The sequence below is a fragment of the Crocuta crocuta genome, unplaced genomic scaffold, assembly GCF_008692635.1.
Source record: "Crocuta crocuta isolate KB4526 unplaced genomic scaffold, BGI_CrCroc_1.0 scaffold290, whole genome shotgun sequence".
In the NCBI taxonomy this organism is placed as follows: domain Eukaryota; kingdom Metazoa; phylum Chordata; class Mammalia; order Carnivora; family Hyaenidae; genus Crocuta; species Crocuta crocuta.
Genome location: NW_027527429.1, coordinates 8571829 through 8589229, shown reverse-complemented (window position 1 = coordinate 8589229; position 17401 = coordinate 8571829). Strand labels below are relative to the sequence as shown.

General features: G+C 39.5%; 1 protein-coding gene across 2 annotated transcripts in view; it reads left to right on the top strand.

Annotated features, from left to right (window-relative positions):
- The first annotated feature begins 263 nt into the window (after positions 1–263).
- Positions 264–17401, top strand: part of CAB39 (calcium binding protein 39) — an 84502-nt gene continuing 67364 nt past the window's right edge. The window contains exon 1 of one of the 2 annotated variants that reach the window (XM_077758150.1): positions 264–411. The gene's annotated coding sequence lies outside the window, so the exon portion shown is untranslated. Of the gene's footprint in view, positions 412–8502; positions 8610–17401 lie in introns of those variants that run through there. The other variant, XM_077758161.1, reaches the window with a different exon arrangement.

The following is a 17401-nucleotide window of genomic DNA, read 5'->3' as shown; positions in this document are numbered from 1 at the left end:
AGCTCACTTTCTGGTGTGGGAGATAAGGCCAGTACACAAATAACCTCGGTACCAGGAAGGAGGTGATAAGTCCTGTGAAAGAACTACAAAGTGCTAGAAAGGCACCCAGGGATGACCGAACCGATCGATCACTTCCGCCTAGCAGAAATCTGGAAGGCTTCCTGGGCGAGGTGGTGCCAAGCGGAGTCCTGAAGGCTTACGGGGTTTGGGAGAGGAGGACGGCTGGGCAAGAGACGGTGTGTGGAGGGGCAGCAGACTAGAGGACAAAGATAAAAAGGCGTAGTCTAGAAGTATTGGGTAATTAAGTTACCTATGGCCATGTTGGGGAGTTGAGGGTTAGGCTAAAGAGGTGTTTGGGGGCCAGATCCTTGAATACTGTACAGGAGCTGTTTTTTTGAGCGGCATTCTAAGGTAAACCTAGAGCTCATTTCTCAGTGACTCATGAGCCCGGAAATGTAAGCTAGGAGATATTAAAGGCGCTCTTGTGAAAGAAAGAGGAGGCCCGATAAAGAGTTGACGTTCTGTGCCTTGACTATAATCCAGTTTGAGATCGGTTTTGACAGCTACAAATAAATTCATGTTCAGGCTAAGCAAAGTACCTTTTGAAAACAGCTTCAGTAGATACCATGCTCTTAAGAGGTGTTGGAAAGATGTGTATAAAATAAGCTCGTCCGCAAACAGACATTTCTGTTGATGCAGTTCACTAAAATGCATCAAAACTTGTTCCATTGTGTATTAGGTGACTGCACTCTGGAATACTGAGCTGATCGTAACGTTTTTGAAAAAGCATTTGTGTAAAGCAATCTAACTTGATGATTTTTTTAAAAAATCAGGTTTTTACTAATATTCTAGGATGGCAGGTTGAACATAGAACCTATTTAGAAAAAAAGTAAACATTCCTTTATTAGTTTTTAGTTATGAAAATGTAGGAGAGTGAGAAGTGAAACTCTTGTGTGATTTTGTACATTTTTTCCCCAAATTACTAGCAAATAGTTAGCTATATTTGAAGTCTGGAATATGATCTGTGAAAGCAGCTTAGAACCCGTGTTGGTTTTGTAAACACTTACTTGTTTGCTTATATGACAAATGAATGTCAACATTTTTAGTTAAAAAAACTTGTAAAGTGCAGGAAGTACTGGAACATTTTTTAAAAATTATCTTCTATAATCTTACCACTTCGATTTGGTTACTGTTAACATTTTTGCATGTTTTGTTTCCAGGCTTTTTGTGCTTGTTTTTCCTTTGTCATTAAATATCTTTATGTAAAAACATTTTTACCCAAGTAAAGGAAGTCTTAAATGTATTATTTTTTCCTGGTAAGTTGCATTATTTATCTCAGATCAAATGCAGTAGTCATGCTCAATAACTGCTGCTGTGGGTAGAACTTTCTCTAAAGGCATTTGTTTGAAGTATATTTATTAACTTCTTTGTAGGATTTGGATCCTATTGCTTGTTGAATAAAGAAAAATTTTATTATTTGGGGTGCGTGTTGTCATCAGATATGGAAGAGATCACACATCTGTGCTATATAAGTGGATGAATTTTTTAAAAGGCACTGTAAAAAGATTATTTTCTTAGTTGGAATAGTATCTCCCATACACAGTGATACACTTCCCCATTCCAAACCCCCGCCCCTAAAAATAGTCTTTATGCTAGGTCTGGTCCTATAGGTTAACTACTTTTTGATCATGAAATCACAGAGATTTAGGCTGTATGTATTAGTTTTTCTGTTGGTATTCTTTAGTAAAATGCAGAATTTGGTGAAAAAATTTGCTGCTATAACAAAAGGGACTTTTTTTATAAAATTTCAAGACTGTTCCTATTAACTCATTTGCATTTCATACTGCAGGTTCTCATTTAAAACAGTTTTTTTCCCTTTTGCTTTACGTTCTAAAATGTATTAATGAGGTCTCTGCTTCTGTTTCATCTAAAGTGAGATTTTGAGTTAGGGTTTATAAACTCTCATAAAGTTAATATAAAAATAGTTAATAGTTAAGAAAGTCTAGTGTAAGTATGGGGTTTGGTTTTATAACTTGGTTTTATTTGAATATTTATTTTTTAATATTGCAAATGTATATGCCATGAAGCATCCTTTATTACTTTTGAACATTTACTAAAATTTTTTCTTTTTTTTAAATTTTTAAATGTTTTATTTATTTCTGAGAAAGAGACAGAGCCAGCATGAGTAGCGGAGGGTCAGAGAGAGGGAGACACAGAATCTGAAGCAGCCTCCAGGCTCTGAGCTAGCTGTCAGCACAGAGCCCGACCCGGGGCTCAAACCCATGAACTGTGAGATCATGACCTGAGCCGAAGTCAGACGCTCAAACCCAGGCGCCCCTAAAGTTTATTTTGATCAACTTTTGTAGGCTGCAGATTTCTATAATTACTGCCATGCTTTCCAAAGGATGTTTTTTCCGGGAGGGATTGATTTCTGATCATTCACAGTTTTGCCATCTGCCGTAAAAATACAAATACAAATCCACCCCCAGCACTCAAAATATAAAATCCAATATAGGGCATAATTTCACTTAAGTTAATGTCTTCTGGTTACCTTGCTGGTGGTGTTTCTGTTTTAAAATCCATTTTCTTTTTTTCCATGGCTCCTTTTGATTTGGAATTTTATGGATGTTGTCTGTCTGGTGTTACAGAAATAGGAATGTGTTTGGTGGATTAGTATGGATCATAGCAAAATGTTGGTAAAACTTTGTTGTGTTATAAAATTGTGGGAAAGAAGATCAAATCTCTGAACCTCCAGGTTAGATTGCTTGTGACATGTTTTATTATTACTGAGGTGTCAAGGTCTTGTATTTGTGTGAATGCACATCAAGCCAAGTAGCCTAAAAATTGCATAAAGATTTAGTCATCAGTCTCTAGTTTGGCTTTTACTGGAGAGAAGACTGGGGTTGGGCCATTCTTAATGAAAGAAGGAACTGAGCTGTATGAGGGCTCTTCCTTTGTGTGTCTCACCCTCCTAATGCTATCCCACTGGACCCTCGTCACTGCCTTTATCAGCCCAGAGTATGGCGGCAGAGCAAAGTGAGACAAACATTTCCACCGCCAGCATTAGTAGAGTAGACCAGTCCGGCAGTAAATGTGAAATGTTTGTTCTGCTTCTGTTTCTCAGGCCTTCCAAAGATTGGAGGAGAGTTCTTATAGAATGGGTGACAGATGCTAGACTGGTAGTGATAAAATGAAGGTTAACAGGTGGTTGCCATTAGCATTTTGTTTTGGAATTTGTGTGTGTGCATATGTGTGTGTGTCCTTCTCTACCTTCCTGAGCTTTCTGGCTCCACTGTGCTTTTAACTTTTCTCTTGAGACAGAAGGAGTGAGGGGATGAAGGAGTTGTGCTTTATTAGCATCTGTGATGTTAGGCTGGCAGAGGAAGGAAGAATGGCATTCAGAGAATTGCAAGAGTTCAGTCAGGTGTGAAGTGGCCCCAGAGGAGGGAGGTGAAGACCGCTCTGGCCATTTATATTGGCAGTGTCCAGCACATAACTATTTGCATAACCCTTAAGACACTGTGCCTAACTTCACATTTTGATACCCAGAGTACAGTGTGGTAGGTTTGGGTTTGCTTGTTTGTATGTATATATGCATTTTTATATGCATAGTTGCAAAGACTGGGAAAATCTAGTTAACCAATGTTTAGTGGCAGTCTCATTTTTTTATGATAATTGTTCCTTGGGAACATTATTCAGAAGACCAATGGTTGATGACTAAGGAAGTATGATCATGTTAAAACATCACATTACTTTGATTATTTTGATAAAATGTTTAAGAAACAAAATACACATTTTGTAGCTTGATCTTAATTGAGTTGCTACTTTATAACTGTGTCTAATAGCTTGGTCTTGTACTACTGTTAACATGTTACTCATGGTTCTCTCCCTCAACAGTGGATTGTGATGTATCAGCTGTATCTGGGCACCAGGAAGAAATAGCATGAGCACATTTCTTTTTACATGCCTATAGTTAAGGCCCACTCTGGGATTTATGGAATTCTGAGAGGCAGTATTACTAGTGGTTAACAGCACTAACAGACTCCCTGCATTGTTGAACCCTCGCCCGTACTGTGAGCTCTGTAACTTTAGGCAAATTTCTTCACTTCTCTGTAGCTTAGATTTCTTGGGCAGATCTAATATAGCTCATATGTGAGAAATCCATAAGGGGATTAAATTAGGTACTACATCTCAAGTGCTCAGAACAGGGCTTGGCACATAAAAAGCGCAGACATAATAAGTTTTGTGATGCTGCTGATGCCAAACTTGTTGCAGGGGGAAGAAACGTGAGCATTTTAGAGACCCTGCGGTCAGAATAGTTCTTTCTGCAGACGGGAACACAGGCCCACTGTAACTGGAGTCGTGTGTGGCTGACTTTGAGCAGTAACCCGTGGGGCTTTCTGCAAAGTGAAGTCACTTGCTCAGGGTCCTGTGACTTACTAGCCACAGAACTGATCCTGGAGCCTGGCTCTGTTCATTCTTTTTCCAGTTTGGTTGAGAGAATCTAAGTTTTATACTTTATGCAGCAATGTCTTCTTTGAGCCTTTTCACTAACATTTACAAAGATTGTATCCACATTTTAAATGCTCTTTGACACATAATCCTTTTTTAAAGGTGTCCATGTTTAAAATTGTGATGCAGCTGGCAAATCTTTAGGGGGTGGTTGTATGAAGTTAAAAGTTGGAATAGATTAAGATCAAGGGGGATGGACAACATATATGGGGGAGGGAGGAAATTACCATTTTAGTACCGCCGAGTGTTGCACAAACCTCTGAGGTAGGTGGTGGTGTCCCCTAGCTTCATTAGAGATGGGAAATCAAAGGTGAGGGCCTTGTCCAAGGTCACACAGGCACTGCACAGTTGAGCTAGCATTTGAACCCAGATTTGCCTCACTTCAAATGTGTGCTCCTTGGAATACGTATGACTCTCAGTTTTATTTTCTTCTACAGAGTCTTAGTTTTTTTTGCTGACCATTTTTGATTTAGTACTTTAGAATTAAGTTTGTAAGTATAGCCTAATGAGGCTTTTAATAGGTTTCCAGACAGTAGCCACCTGTTACAAAATGAGATGGTTTGTTCTGCGTGCTCTGGTTGTATAGAGTTGTGATTTGATTAGTGGTTTATAGTTTTAGTTAGGCCAGTAGGTCGTGTTTATTTTTCATGGTAGTCTTGTAGAGAAGATGGGAGGCCTTTGTTACAGCGGGCAACACAAAAGCCTGGGTATTGGAAGGCCTGGGCTGCGTCCTGACTCAGTGTCTAATCAGTTCACTCTGGGCAAGTCATTCCACCTCTCTGGGCTTCAGTCATACCATTGTTACACTAAGACAACCAGACTGAAAACCCCTTGTCTCTTTTGCTCTTTTTTTTTTCCCTCTTCATGTTAGTGGGTGGGGGATGGGGGGAGAGAATGTTAAGCAGGCTCCATACTGAGCATGGGGCTTGATCCCACGAAATCAAGAGTTAGATGCTCAACCGACTGAGACACCNCCTCTCCTTTTGCCTTTGATCTTGAAGTCTCTTTCTTTATGAGGGTTTTATGGCGTGTAACCACACTTTAACATTTTTCTTTTCTAGTTGGTCAGGTGCCTAGTGTTATTTCACAGTACAGTAGTTCTCTGCTTCAGGTAATATCACAATATGTGTTTTTAAATTTTCTGCTTTTGTACTTACAAATAAATGGCTAAGAACTAAATGTTATCTGGTTGTAAAGTACAAGCCTAGTAAGTCAAACTAATGATTAACAAATTCTCAAGTGCTTCACATCAGATTTCATAGTCAACTTTTAAGTATTTATGCTGTGGAGTTCTAGGAGCTCTTTGTTTTGGGAAAAAGAAAAATACTAACCAGAGACAATTGGAGTGGAAAAGAAAGGACCAAAATGTAGAATCAAATTTGAAGATGTGAAGAACATGCTTAAGAGAGTATTCTTTGGCTATAATTGATACTCTACTAAAGGTGGCATGCTGGTTTAGACCATAGGATTATTTCCAGTCCAGGGTTCTATCATTGGTAGGAGACGGCAGAGATATTTGCCACCCCTGAGCATTCATAACTCCTAAACTTCTATTATGCATTAATTTGTTCCACAAGAAGTTTTTATAGCCCATTATGCTGGTCCTGTTCTATATGCCAGTCTCAGAGGGGTCCTAGTCTAGGTAAACAACTCTTCCCTCGTTGTATCAGCTGGTTCATTTACTCCTGGATTCTCTAAGTTGTGAGACAGAAACTCAGGTTACTAACATGACCTTCACAGATGTTGGCTGTCTTTTTACAGTATGGTTTTATTCTCTGTTCAGTGTTTGTTCGTGTGTGAGTTTTAAGTTTTTCCTATGTATGTAAGTTTTGTACAGTAGATTATAATTTATTTGAATTGCAGATTTTAAAAATCTTTTTTCATATCTTTTCCCTCTTCCCCCACTTGTGTTTTCATATGTAATACATTATTCAGTAAATGTTTATTAAATGATACAGCTGTGTGATATTCTGACAGAACTGTTCAGCTGAGATCAAAGGTTAAACAAAATACAGTTTTCTGTGTATTTTATTTACCTCTGCTGTATTTATGCTTATTAAAGGTTTACGTACTATAACAACTGAACTTTCTTAGGATCTCTCTTTCCCAGAGAAGCTCACTTAAAACAGCATTTCGCAAATTCTGTTTTGTAGAACACTAGTCTTATGAGAGAGTAGTAGTTGGGAGAAGTTTCAGAATGAAATTTAAGTTTGGGAAAATACTGGGTTAAAAACAGTTAATCAGATTTTAATTGCGGGTAGTAATTGTGTTACTGTTTTTCTGCAGTGCTTGTCAGAGTTTTTAATAATGTCCATTGTGGCTGTCCAGGAAGGAAATATAATGTGCAGTACTTCCCAATTTGCCAAGTTTATTTGTTTACAAGAACACCCTCCCACCCCCCAGGAAATACTTCCCTCAAAGTCTTGAAGGAGGGTTCTACTGAAAGACAGTTTGAGAAACCTTATTTACATACTTTTTACATATCCATACATAGTGCGGAATTCAAAGCATTTACTTTTTGATTGGGATGATTACTTATATCAGGTTTGGAATCCAACTAAGGTTGGAATAACTTAATTTTCAGTTTTATTAGGTAAAAGAATGAACACTTTAGAGAAGTTTTTTGTTTTCTGTTTTTTTTACTTCAACCCATGTGAGAAATTACATTTTCAATCAGTGACCCACCACCATACATGAACACACTGTCAAAACTGAGAAGGAAGTTTCATGAAACAATACTTAGGCCTTCCTGTGTATGATGTGCTCGAATACTTTTCATTCTACTTTATTTTTTAATGTAAGCTATGAGCTACTAAAATAAGGCACCATGTAATTTGAGAAACACTGTGAAATTACATGAGTTTATAAATGCCTCAGCTGCTATTGTGAGAAGGCAATGGAGAGACTTAAAAAACTAAAGCTTGGCATAGAGATAAGAAGAGGAGCTGTAGCCTTGGAATTCCTGGATTTAGATTCTGGTTGTGTTTCCTTGGGCGGGATGTTTAATCCCCATTCTGCTTCCACTTTCTCATCTGTAAAGTAGCAAGAATGGATCCTGTGCATTAAGTAGTTGTGAAGATTCAGTGAGAAATACTCTGCGTCATGTGTCCGATGTGCTCTAAGTGTCCAGTCCATTTTAGCTTTTATGATAACTGAAGCTGTGAGACTCTCTTCTGTACCATACACATTGTCACAAGTATTTTAAGCCTTTGAACGTGTTAAAGTGGACTTCATGTGAGCCTCGACTCTTTTGATCTATAGCTAGATGTATCCTTCATTGTGATATCAGCCTTCTGGAATAGTTTAAAATAGCCAAAAGGACCCACTTAAAGTTGTTTTGCCTCATAGTTGCAAGTGGACTCAGAATTGCTGAGCTTTATGCTATATTATTATATTTTTAAAACCATTCTTTTTAACTATCTAAAATTTAGAAAAATTTCTCTTTATAATGTCATTAAATACAAAAATATGTACATACCCACATGAATGATTAACTTAGCATTCCCATAGTTTTAGTTTGCTGAAAGACGAACAAGGCAAGGCAAAAGTTGCTGTTTCTTGTTTTATGCGTGTTTCTGCAGTTCTAAAATTCCCCCATCCTCAATATTTTATATTGGTATTGGGAGTTTAATTCTGTGTTCTGACCTCAGGAAAGGGACATTTATAGGGATTAACAATGGTAGGTGCCAGATCTACTCTGCAGACTGTTCACTGTTGTCTTCCTACACTTACGTAACCTAGAGGCACCTGCACGGCCTGTCCCTTGCTGGAACGAGAGGTTCTGATCGGCGTCGTTGAGGTATAACAGTTCAGGGTTAAGCAGCATAAAGATTATCTACTTGTGGAAGCAAAAAACAAAGTAAAAAGAGTAAATAATTGCAAACATAGCACATGTATGTTACCTGCTGGTATCAGGTTGACCTCTCTATTAACCTCATTTAATCCTATAATAACCTTGTTTTCATCCCCATATTTTCAGGCGAGTAAATGGAGAGAAAGGAAGCTAGATAATTGGTCTGAAGCCCTACATCTAGATTTGAAATCCTGGTCTCAGAGGGTACGCTTGTAACCGACCACTGTGTTGCTTCCACCGGAAGGTACTGGAATGTAGAATCATCCTGGAACGTAAGAAATTTCTGTAACAGAAACACGAGGTCAAGTCTTCTGGTTAGGATGTGTGAAATCCTAGGATGCTGAGAGAATGTTCACATTACTGATTTGCCATCCGTTATCTTTTTTTTTTTTTTATGTTTTATTTATTGAGAGAGAGATTGAGAGCCGGAGAGAATCCCAAGCAGGCCCCAGGTTGTCGGCGCAGAACCTAACACAGGGTTCAATGACCTGAGCAGAAATCAAGAGTCAGATACTTAACCAACCGACTGAGCCACCCAGGGGCCCCTGCTGTCAATGACCTTTGAAGACTTGTGAAGACAGGTGGCTGTGCCAGGAAGATTTGAGAGCTAATGTACTGTTTTCCCGAAAATGGGAAAGGTGGAACCCACAAATCATAGAGACTGAAATTGATGTTGATTCCTGAACATATTCCAGAAGGGAGTGAGTCCTTAGCATAGTGTTGATTTCTGTAAGCTACAAAACATAGTTTATTAACTATTTCCTTTTGTAATAGAATTCTGAGTGTCTTGGATAAGAATGTAGGCAGGATACAGATGTCTGTAAAGATAGTTTCACTCACATTTGAGAGTATCTGAAAAGTGTACAAGCGTATAAGTTGGAATATTTTCTAGGATTTGAAGTCATTTTGATGTTTTTACAAGATCACTTATGTTCATTGCATTACAATATAAGCTGCGTAATATGCTCTTATTGCTGCGTAGCACCTTACCGCAGTCAGGGGCCTGCGTCCCTGTGCCTTGCCTTCCCCAGGAGACACAAAGGAACTAGAACTGGTAACGTCTTCCTGGCATGTGCACACAGCAAAGTACATACTTTCTAGCTTTATATTGTTAAGATTATTCATCCCTGTTCTTTACAGTGGTCATAACCCATTTGTTTACTCAAGAGCTAGTCTGGCTCCTATTTCCTGAACACTCCGTGGTGTGTGATTAGAAGCTCCGTCAATGGGAAGAGGGCTGGACAATAGAGTGCATTCCTCCTTCACACAAGGTATAACCTTACGGGGGATGGTGATGAGGGCAGGCATGTTAGTTTTTCCTTGTTTATCTGATGAAAGCTGCCCCACTTTTACACTTAAATACACTGAAAGGAAGACGAGAGGTGAGGGTGCTTAGCATAGGGCACTGTGTACAGACACTCCGCAGGTGTGTGGAAAGGTCAAAACTATCTTCTACAGAGACTTGCGTTGTTGTTGAAAGGAGAAAGAAATAAGAAATAGGAGGAACAAGACAGACTTTAAAATTTTAAAGAGATTTTTCAATAAATGGTCTCATTTATTCTGGATCCTAGAAGAATACCAAAAGATAACAAAGTCATGTTTCAGAACTAGCAAAAACTCTTAGAAACCTGGTCAACCTGATAAGATATTACAAAGGAAGAATACTATGTTTCAATTTAACTTAGGGAAGTAGTCATGAAAATCCTAAGTAAAACACCAGCAAATAATTGAATAGGCATTTGTTTTCATTTAAGACAAATAACAGGTAACACTTGCTATTTACTGTGTGCCAAGCCTTGTTATAATGATCCTCCCCACAGCCCTGATGAAGAGGTTGTTATTAGTATTATTACCCTCATTTTACAGATGAAGGAATTTAGACCAAGAGGTAAAATCATCTGCCCCAGGGTAAATGGGTAGTAAGTCACAGAGCCTGGGGTTTCAAACCCTTGGGGTACCTTGGGGTATGGCACCAGTGTGCATTACACCCTTGTGCTGTGTCATCCAGTATGTGACAAGGTAACAGTGCTAATTTACCAGTTCTTGATTATGAGCTCTTTAAAAGCCAGCAGGAGAGAAAAGATTATCTGTCTTAAAGCAACAGCAAACAGCCTGCCAGTGGGAAAACTATGGTAGACTTCCCCTTGAAATAAGAAAGTCAAGTAGGCGTGCCTAGTACCACTTCCGATGCTCATCTCATCCTGGCCAGTGCTAGAGAACATTGAGTAGAATGTATTAACTGTTTGGAAAAAATGGTGGAAAATACCAATATGTGCAGATGTTACCGTCTTAAACCTAGGAAAGCCAACAGAATCAACTGAAAAACTCAGAATTCAGTAAGGTAGCCGTATACCACATAAAGATATTTAAAATTGGTAGCTTTTTTTTTTCTTTCTAGCACTGTCTAGTTGTAAAAATATTAGGGGGCACCTGGGTGGCTCAGCCAATTAAGCATCCGACTCTTGATTTCAGCTCATCTCATGGTCGTGGGATTGAGCCCAGCATCAGGCTCCACGCTGGGCGTGGAGCTTGCTTAGGATTCTCTCTCCCTCTGCCCCTACCCTGCTTATGTTCTTACTCGCTCTTTCAAATAAATAAATAAATAAAATATATATTATGTAATAAATATAGTAAATTTATAATTTTATTACATATATGTATTTTATTATGTATTATGTGTGTGATTTTTTATGTAATGAATATATAATATATATTAGAAGAAAAATCTCGTACGACAATGAAATGCCTAAGGTGGGTGGGATCTCTGTGAAGAAAACTATAAACTTAATTGAGTGGAAAGAAGATGGAAGAATAGAGAGTTACCATGCTCTTGAATGTGAAGACTGAATGAATGTTAGGAAGCAAGAAGATTGTTCAAGTTAGCTTACTGTTGGCTAGAGAGTAAAGTCACATCTTTAAAAGGTTAACTTAGGGAGCTCAGTGAAAGGTATATATGTACCTCCTAGGTGAGTGAGATCAGACATCAGTGGAGAAAGAGGAAGGATTATTTAGCAGAAGATTTTTAGATAATTGGTTATTCTTTGGGAAAATCAATTCGGAAAATTGATGAAAGAATGCATTTAAAACATAAATTAGAAGAACATTTATATGAATAGTTATCAGACCTTTGGATGAGGAAGTAGGCTTATTTCCATTGCTATCAAGTGATCAAAAGAAAAAAAACCCCAAGATAAATATGTGAAACAAGTTTGCATGATGAAGATAAAGGGTTAATATTTAGTTCAGTATAGCAAAAGCTCATTCAAACTGGCAGCTGCTGTTTATTAGTAAATGCTATCCTGGATGCTTAATTGATGTTAAAATTTTAAGTCATGATATCATTTTATAGTAAGGTAAATGTTTTGCCCCAGGGTTTCGGTATATACCTCTCTTCTAAATGGCAGAACTGGGGTTCCGACTTGGGTCTGTTAAGCGCTTCTCCTCTTAACCCTTGAAGCATGCTGTTTTTCAAGCATGTCAAAGACTCAGACACTGGATAAATGAACAGCCAATTCAGGTAGTAGCTAGATAAAAGAAATACAAATAAACAACGAGGGGGATGTTAATTGAGATTTTTTTTTTTAAAGTGGTAATGCATATGTTAGTAGGGATGCATTGAGAGGGCGATTAAGGCAATGATGGTATTCTGCCCGTTTGGCCTTTCTGGGAAATATTTTGGTCCAGTATATATCCAGATTCTTTAGATGTTCCTTTCATGTAAGCCAGGAGAAGATAAAATAAAATGTATTTGTTTTTCATCCTTACTGCAAGTGATCCCCAGTGTCTTTAAAAAAAAAAGAAAAGAAAAGAAAGAAACCCAGCTATTTGATTGATTGTGGTGATGGCTACACAACTCTAAACCATTGGAACTATTGAATTAGTATACTGTAAGTAAGCGAATGGTGTGCTGTGTAAATTATTGTCAATAAAGCTGTTACTTTAAATTAGCTATTAGATGAAAGAAGAAAATGGGAGTGTGCTTCTCTGAATCATTGAATTGTTAAAGATGTTCAGTTGTTAAAGATGTTCAAAATTAGATTCTTCCAGTTGATGCTGCTCTGATTTTATTGGAATACCCTATTTAATGTAGCACATAAACCTAAAGAAGGTGAAATTAGTGCTGAGGATATCCTAGTGGTCAAAGTAGAGCGAGCTGGTAGCCAAGCGAGGTCACCTCTTAGCAGGGAGCTCACAAGTTTTATGGTTTCAGGTTTATCAGTCATTCCTAAGATCACATGCTTGGATTTTAGGAGACACCTTACACCTAATCTTTCTTTAAAACTCATGAGTGTGCACAAACACACCTCTCACTGTTGATTTTCTTTAGTATCCTACCTTATGAAGATGATGTGAAGATGGCCCTTGTTCTCTAGGGGCATACATGAAATGTGTTTCTTGTAATTTTCAAATACAAGGGTAATAAGCCAGGGAAAATAGAGGTTGGGGCGGGGGTATGGAGATGGGGAGCTCACATCGAGATATACGGAGCTCTTGCAGAAATTAGATCAGTGGGATCAGCCTGTTCTGATCCCTTCAGCAGTGACAGCACGGTGGAGTGAATCAGACTAATATTTCAGTTTGTAAGGGAGCTGACAACTTGTTGACCACCTGGCCTGGAGCAAAGAGTATTTGGTGGGAAGTGAAGATTTACAGTTATTCTTTGACATGGGCATATTCCTTCATCAACCCAGTGAATTTTGATGTTTACTGATTTGAAATACCAACTATTGCCAAAGGAGACCTACTTTTATCACCACTAATAAATTATTCACGTGCAGGTGATTCTGCTAGCCCCTGCTCTAAGTGGAGGGTGGCTTTGCCATAATCGGGGAAATGAAGTAGAAAAGTTGGGTGGTCATAGGGGAGGCAAGGTAGCCACAGTTTAGTATTAGTGACCAAATGTCTTGTTTGCCATGAAAAGTCCAGGTTTATGTCTCTTGTCCCCACATACTCATTGCATCCCCCTTCGTTCCCCACAATTGTCCTGGTTTGGATGATAAATTATGTCATCTAACACAGAGCAGTGGCAAAGCTTGCTGTTTCTTGACCCCCCTCCTCTCATTTTTTGATGCTTAGAGTACAAGGCTGTTTGTCAGCTCCAGGTTCTGGAGCCAGAGTGGCTACACGGTCCCTTTGGAACCCAGAGGGTTTTTCACTAGATTGTCTTGACTTCTCTGAATGAGAGCTGTGATGTTCTAACTCTAAAATGTTCTGCTTTGCCTCAGGTCAGACACTGAGACACTAAATGTAAACACTTTGTTTTCACCCAGATTCCCTCCACTCTCCCTCCGCTTCTCAGGAACTGCTGAAGAAGAAGAGAAGGTGTGGAGTCCTAGTTTTTAAACGGTTGTTCTTGGGTGCCTTAGAACTGCTTCAGGAGATGACCTACCACTATTCATACACCTTATTTATGTAATTTTTTCATCTTTTACTTTGCCGTATTTCTTCCAAGTTTTAGAGCAATAGTACCCGAAGGGAAAGATCAGGAGTTTCACAAGATCATCTTGAGAGTTTGTTTTAGGATGGCTAGGAAGAAAGTTGCATTCAATTTACATTTGCTTGTATAATCTTGAGCTTTAGTCTCAATTTGTGAGAATAAACAGACATACCTATTCCACATTTTAATTTTTTTCATGTTTCTTCCACTGTCACTTCATGACACATTTCAGATATTCAGCTCTGAACGCGGGTATGCAGGGTCCATGCAGGAATAAAAGTGCCGCTCTCAGTCTTCACTAGGCAGGTTTCGGCCCTCTATGGGGTCAAGAGGAGAAATTGCTGAGCCCTGCCCCTGTTGGAGCTGCCTTTTTGGCGCACAGGACTGGAGCAGTGATACCCCTGTGTTCCTTGGAATTCTCTTGTTTCTGCCAACAAGATAGGGAATCAGTGGACACTTATCTCAGGAGAGGTACGGGAAGAGGCAGTAAAGCACCTGGGTCTTCGACAGTCGAAACCAGGAACGCCAACTTTATTATGACTCCGTTTGCTGCTGCCTTGCTCTGCCCTGCTCTGCTTGCTCACGTCATCCTCTCTGTGCAGACCAGCCATCAGGCCACCTGCACTCCGTAAATATTCTTTTCATGGAGCTTCAGCTCTGCAGTTGAGCCTTTGACTAAGGAGAGGTCTACCTGCCCCTCTAGGTTACTTTGCTAGGGCCAGGGGGAGTATGCTTCTTACAGCACCTGGAGCACCTCCCCCGGAGCTGTGTTAATGGCAGTGGGGGGGGGTTGGGGCAGTGGCAGTTGCCAGAAAGGATGGGGGGGGGCATCTTCAGAGTGACCTTGTGACCTTCACAACTGTGAGGATTGTTGGGATTCTTACCCTCCTGTCTGATTTGTTTAGGTGACCAAGAATAAGTTCACATGAACTGCTTGGTTATTTTTCTGCCCTGAGGCCACATACCCCTTCCTGTTCTCATTTTGTCCTCACATTTTAGCCTGAGAAGCCGGCTCCTTTTTAACTCTTCTGCCCATAGATATCCTCAAGGCCAAGAGGAGTCTATAAAGGACTGGATCACAGAATCCCAAAGGAATTCCACCCCAGACTAAAAGCTACTGCACTGATACTCACTCAGCAGTCCCAGAAATACACAAGGAGGGACTGGAATGTTTGCTCCGCAAGGGTGGAATGTTCGGCTTTGTTAATCTGCTTTAGTCTAAAACACCAGTATTTGACTAGGTGGCATTTTGGTTTCTCTCTTCATTTGCAGTTTGTTTACATTTACCTTGTGCCCTCTGCCTGTTTCCTCCCCCCTGCCCTCCCCCCAAATCATATTCTTAATTGCTTTTACTAATTTCTGAGAAGAGATTGGGATAGAATATAGAAGTTTAAAGTACAGCTCAGCCATTTAAATTTATGAATGGTATTTTATACACTAGTGGAATAGAATACATTTTGTATAACTGGTTAAAAAGTATTTTTCTAGAAAGGCCGCCTTTTAGACCTTAACGTCTGCAATGCCTCACACATAATAGAGACTTGAAAAATATTTTGAATCAACTTGGAAATATTTTTATTCATCCTTACTTATCAGAAAGGAGAACGACAGGGACTAAATAGGCGTTGTGCGCTGGAGAAGGTGCTGTTTGAGAGATGGGCTTGTGCCGACCACCTCTCAAATTACAAGAATGCCTGGGCTGTTGTTATCACAAATAGGAATTATTGGACTCTGAAGAAAAATGCTACAAGTACCTTATTTGACAGTACCCCATGCATGTTGATTGCCTTGATACATACACTTTCCCTGTTAGACTTAATGTAGTCATCTCTCCCAGCCAGGATGTCCCCTTAGCAAGGTTACCTATTTTCACCTGAAGGAGAAAACTGACACACTAGACCTTGCGGTGTTTACCCAATTTATCCTGTTGGCAAGGTTAAAAGCCACCCCCTCGTGCTAAAATTAGCTGTTCTTTCATGTTCCTTGCCTTCTAGTTTAGGGAAATGGAAAAAGTTAGGGGTATGTTTCCTTCTCTTTTCTTTCCCCTTATGTCCCTTCCCCCTCCCCCACCATCACCCTCAAAGATTTACATAAAGAGCAAAGGAAAAATAAGGAAAGGCAAGTAGAATGATTCTTGGGCAGGGTAAGTACACAAATAAAAGCATGTCTTTTACACTAGATAGTTAGGCATCAGACCTGTGGCTCTTAAGTTTTAGTGGCCAGAACAAAGAAGAAAACAAGATCAAGTGCAAGACTGTTCATGAGATAAAAAACAAACCCGCCACTTAGGAGAAGTGTAATCTTTCCAGGAATGGAGACCTGTGGATCCTTTATTAGCAGGCTCTTTGAGTCCGTAGTACATTTCTCTCAATTCTCTACAGTGTCTGTAAAACCCAAGTTCACGTTTAAGGTTATCTTAGTATAAAAACATAAGGAATAATATTAGGCCAGAGTACAGTTCAATTAAATCGTTACTTTTCTGATGCCCTGGAGCATATAGAGGACGTGGCCCTCTATAATTGTTCGTACCATTGAACTTTTTATTAAAATTGGGTACCAGAGAAGTCCAAGGTTATAACTTTCTAGTAACCACTCTGCCTTAACGGTTGGCTAAGCTGGCCAGCAGTTCTAATATCGGCCTTTGAAAATTAGAGAGCTTAGGGGCTCAATCAGTTAAGCTTCCGACTTCGACTTCGGCTCAGGTCATGATCTCATGGTTAACAAGTTTGAGCCCCACTTTCAGCTCTGTGCTGACAGCTCAGAGCCTGGAGCCTACTTTAGATTTTGTGTCTCTGCCCCTCCCCCACTTGTTTTCTCTCTCTCTCCCCCCCATAAATAAACATTAAAACATTTTTTAAATAAAAATTAAAACAGAAAATTAAAGAGTTTAACCAGGACTTGATTTCAGATGTAGTTATATAGATTGGCTTGGAGGCCAGGTCAGTGTTTTCCTCAGAAAATAGTTCTGTGTTCAACATGAGGACATGATTATTATAAAGTAGTAGTTTAAACTTTTTTGTTAAATTTCTGACACTGAAGTTCAGTATGAAAAACTGATAGGAAGGAGGTGTTTGGGCTCACCTGCCTTCCTTGGGGCTTAGAGAAAGTTTTAAAATTGGCTGTTGGATTCATGACTAATGTCATTTTAGTCTGGAAAAATTTAAAAAGCCTGCATCGTCAATCACCCACTGGAATAGGCTCGCCCTGTGCAGCCTCCTACTCCCAGGAACACCTATAGAAAGCCCAGTTTTAATTAACATTAACTTCCTGTTTGAACCATTAAAATTTTTACAGGTTGACGATATGGTTAGCAATAATCCAAACATTTGAGAGAGAAGGTTAAAAGCCAGGAATGTTACGGTATCTGGTGGTTCAGTCGGTTAAACATCCACCTCTTGATTTAGGCTTAGGTCATGATGTCACGGTTCATGGGATCGAGCCCCGTGTCAGCCTCTGCACTGACAAGTGAGGAGCCTGCTTGGGATTCCTCCCCACCCCTGCCTGCCCCCCAGTCCCTCTCTTCCTCTGCCTGTCTTGCAGGCACAGGAATCTCTCAAATAAACATAATAATAATTAAAAAAAAAAACGGTTTCTTTTGA